General features: G+C 43.5%; 2 long non-coding RNA genes across 2 annotated transcripts in view; one reads left to right on the forward strand and one right to left on the reverse strand.

Moving 5' to 3' along the window:
• Window positions 1-1,021, reverse strand: part of LOC116185962 — a 1,566-nt gene extending 545 nt beyond the window's left edge. Inside the window, exon 1 of the long non-coding RNA XR_004150860.1 lies at window positions 931-1,021. This is a non-coding gene — a long non-coding RNA (uncharacterized LOC116185962). The remainder of the gene's footprint in view (window positions 1-930) is intronic.
• LOC116185961 overlaps window positions 1-4,522 on the forward strand; it is a 24,185-nt gene that overhangs the window by 16,319 nt on the left and 3,344 nt on the right. The gene's annotated exons all lie outside the window — the stretch shown is intronic.

Consider the following 4,522-nt stretch of genomic DNA (forward strand, 5'->3'; position numbering starts at 1 on the left):
TAACTAAAAAAAATTCCAACTTCCGATCGAAAGAAAAGATCCTCCATCGATCCTTGAGAATAAAGATATTTTTCTCGACGACGACTTTGAATCTTTTCAATTAGAACCTGAGGAAAGTTCAGAGATCCAATAAATCGAAGGAAAAGAAAAAAATCCTCCATCGATCCTTGAGAATAATATATTTTTCTCGACGACAATTTTGAACTGTTTATCTAAAAAAAATTCCAACTTCCGATCGAAAGAAAAGATCCTCCATCGATCCTTGAAAATAATATATTTTTCTCGACGACAACTTTGAATCTTTTCAATTAGAACATGAGGAAACTTCAGAGATCCAATTAATCGAAGGAAAAGAAAAAAATCCTCCATCGATCCTTGAGAATAATATATTTTTCTCGACGACAACTTTGAATCTTTTCAATTAGAACATGAGGAAACTTCAGAGATCCAATTAATCGAAGGAAAAGAAAAAAATCCTCCATCGATCCTTGAGATATGTTTTTCTCCACGACAATTTTGAATCCGTTTAACTCGAATCTCAGAAAAGTTCAGAGATCCAACTAATCGAAGGAAAAAGAAAAGCTCCTCCATCGATCCTTGAACATAATATATTTTTCTCGACGACAATTTTGAACTGTTAACCAAGAAAAATTCCAACTTCCGATCGAAAGAAAAGATCCTCCATCGATCCTTGAAAATAATATATTTTTCTCGACGACAATTTTGAACTGTTAACCAAGAAAAATTCCAACTTCCGATCGAAAGAAAAGATCCTCCATCGATCCTTGAGAATAAAGATATTTTTCTCGACGACGACTTTGACTCTGTTTAACCGAGAAAAGTTTAGAGATCCAACTAATCGAAGGAAAAAGAAAAGATCCTCCATCGATCCTTGAGAATAAAGATATTTTTCTCGACGACGACTTTGACTCTGTTTAACCGAGAAAAGTTTAGAGATCCAACTAATCGAAGGAAAAGATCTTCCATCGATCCTCGAGAACGATATGTTTTTCTCCACGACAACTTTGAATCCGTTCAACTCGAATCTGAGAAAAGAGATGCAATTTCCGATCGAAGGGAAAGGAAAGGATGGGCGAAGCGAGATTTTGTTTTCGAAAAAAAAAAAAAAAAAAAGAAAAAAAAGGAAAGCGATGGACGATGATCGAGGGAACGTGGGCGACGCCTGCTGCGGGGGACGCCCGTCGTACAAAACAGAGTCTTTAGGTCTCCTTAGCACTGTCGAACGGGTCCTGTAACACGGGAAGGAAGCGTGACGGACGCGGGACGCAGCGGACACGGTGCCATAAACGCATTACAGCCGGAACGAATCGTCTCTCTGTTAGCCTCGAAATTGGGGAAACTCTCTCCCGTGCACGGTCGCGCGACTTGCTACGCCCGCCTCGCTCTCCCTCTCATTGTCCGTGGAACGGTCCGGATAAATGGGCGAAATTTGCGACGATGACCGTGGAAGCACCGAACGAGATAAAGGAGGCGCGGTCTCAACGAGTAAATATATGGACGGCTCGTTGATAGCCTTGCGTTGGCCAAAAGGGACCTCAACTTCCGCTCCCTCCATTCTCTCTCCCTTTTTGTTTTATTTTGATTGTTTAGGCAGGTGAATCGTAGTTGTTGAATCACTACTATTATAATCGGATTACGATAATGAAACGACGATACAAAGTGTCTAGACCTGTATGGTACTGATTTTCAAAGGTATACCTTTTTCACAGGATTACTGGAAATCCTTTTAAGTTGCATTTACTTAAAATTTTCTTTTTCCTTTTTTCTCTCGTTTAAATAGTTTGCTTTTTAGAATCGTTTTCGAGAAAATATTTTTTTTGTCCGAGGGGGAATTATTAAAAAAAAAAAAAAAAAAAAAAAAAAATAGGAAAAGAAAGAAAAGAGAAATGCGATAGAAATGTAATAATTCGTATATTTTGCGGTTGTTTTATTTATCGTCGTCGAGTTGCAGAGTCGTTTTCGAAAGCAATTTTCGGCAGCTGTGGGCCTGTCGAGGGCACACGGTCAGGCGAGAAGTAAAATCCTAAGAGAATACAATTGAGGTTTCCGAGGATGGGTGAAGAGGGACGTAGAAGGGGCGTACTGTTGGTTCCATAAACACCCGCAAAACCCAACCTCCAAGTTGCCTCGAGGAATGTCTCTATTGCGGATGACTGATGGCCTAAAATTCGGTAACGATTAGGTCCTCTCGACTCACCGTTCCCATCTCGTGGAAATTTGTTTTTAATCCCATCTAGCTTCCGTTCCAATTTCGACGCCTTCGTAGATAACAAGATGGGACAATTTTTCCTTCTACGTCTCGTTCGAAACTATTAATTACTATTACGTGCGAAACTAGATCGTTATTGTCGTCGAAGACGATGATCGTCTTCTTATTCTTAAAAACGTTGGAAACCAGAAACCCAGAAACTTGGAAAACAGATCTATTCAATCTCTGGAAAAGCACCACCAATAAATTAATTCGTCAATAACGTGACGAATGCCCGTCGACACGGCGTCGATTAGTTAAAGTCTCTCGAAAGAGGCCGTAATTTTTGCGTCGAAAGAAGACTCGGAGGATATCTCGAAGGAGACAAATTCCAGAACGAACGACCCCCTGCGAGTTTCGAGGTCGAGCCGCGGGGGGTTGGCAGCCATGATGAGCCGACGCTTCTTCTCGAAAGCGTGTTCCTCCTCTGCGACCCAGCGCATCTACTCCCCTCCTTTTTTTCTTCTTTTTTTTTTTTTTTCCCCTCTCTCCTTTAGAGAAGCCGACAGGATCCCACCGTGCCGATAACGCTTCTCCCTTTGTTCGTCGAATTTGTATTTTTAAGCGTCGACCCACCGTTTGGCAAGCAAGAGGTTTCTCCGCGCAGACTTTGAGGTTTCGCCTCCGCACAGCTTCCGACACGAATTGACGAATTCTTGCAGAAACCGGATCTCTCGATTTTGCGGGATAACGAGTTTCTTCTTTTTACAAGCGATTTGAAAGTCGAGCTTTCGAGCAGCTCTTTTAAAGAAAGGCCTGGAGAGAAAGGAAATGGAGTAAGATGAAGTTAAATTACCTATTTACCGGGTATTAGTTCCGGTTTCGACGCGGAGGAAGAATTTAGCAAATATCGGAGATTGGGAACGATTGAAATTTGAAAGTGAGATTGGCGTATCAGAATTGGAAATTTGGGATCGCGAGTTTTCCAGAGATTTGCCTCGATCCAAGCTTTGGCTCGATGATGATACAAGCGTGTACCGGGCTAAAAATATGAAAACCAGAATAGCCCAGGCTGCGGCACCGGTGCGGTACTCCGCTGCCGTGGAACAAGTATATAACACGAAAATAACTTGTTGCGAAGAAGTGTTACCTCCGTGTGTTTACCTCGAGACGAACAACACAATAACGAAGAATATCGATCGTCTCTTCACCGCTCGCTTCTTCCTTTCATCCATTCCGAACGGAACGAACGGCCGTGGTATTCTCGCCGTGGTTGGAAAAATTAACGCTTCTTCGGTCGAAGATGGAGAATCCCAAGGAACAGCTTTTTTTCCCCCCTCCCCTATTCTATTTTCCGTTCCCAGTACTCGAGAAACGAACGAAACCGTTTCAATATCCCGCCCCGGGATAAGGTTTCTGCGTGACAATTTGATCGACAACAATGGTCGGGGCAGGTCAAGCGACGATGGAGATCGGCCCTCGCATTCGGTCGAATCTTTTGGTAATTTGTTCGGGTTTTTAGATTCGCTCTCCTTCTCCGTCCTTCCATTTTCGCCCTCCGCACGGAGGAACGCTTTCCTCGCCGCGCAAACAAAGCGCGACACACTCGGTTCCGCTTCCTTTCCCATGAAAGCAGGCGACTTCTGTGTGTAATCAAACGCGACACGCCCCCGTTGGAGCTTTTCACTCCGGGCTAAAGATTAACGCGCGGAGAAGGGGCCTCCAAGTCTCCGAGTCTACACGTTCAACCTCGATCCAGCGAGCGTTTCGAGCGTTCGAAGAGAGAGTCGGATAGATCCAGTTGGAAATGAATATTTTCCAATTCGATTTTTTCGGTCCATGGATCGATCACCAAGGTACGCGCAATTTTCGTACGAGACGCACAGAGCGCATCTCTCCTTTATTAATTCCTTTTCTCTCCTCTTCTTTTCTTCTTCTTTTTTTTCTTTTCAATCTCAGGAGGGTGATCGCGTTAACCGAAGGATCGAATTAATTAATTAATTAAAAGGCGCGAATCGATGTTTGCGCGACGACCAGAGTGTATGTGTATGTACATATATATATATATATTCATCCCTTAACTAGAATCCTGGCAGACCGAACCGGAACGATTCGAGCGCGCTTCCGTTCCACCGTCAAAGACAACGAACCGTGGAACAACAATTTTTTTCCACCGCTCTCGTCTCCATTTCCTATTACACTCGTATGATAGCGCGCGCCGAATAAAATTCTAGACAGCGTGGCACGGCAAGAAACAAGCGTGCAGCCGTGCAAAAGGGAAAGAGGGTTGGATGGCGCAGAGGGAGAGGGGGA

This window comes from Apis dorsata, unplaced genomic scaffold, assembly GCF_000469605.1.
Source record: "Apis dorsata unplaced genomic scaffold, Apis dorsata 1.3 scaffold_348, whole genome shotgun sequence".
In the NCBI taxonomy this organism is placed as follows: domain Eukaryota; kingdom Metazoa; phylum Arthropoda; class Insecta; order Hymenoptera; family Apidae; genus Apis; species Apis dorsata.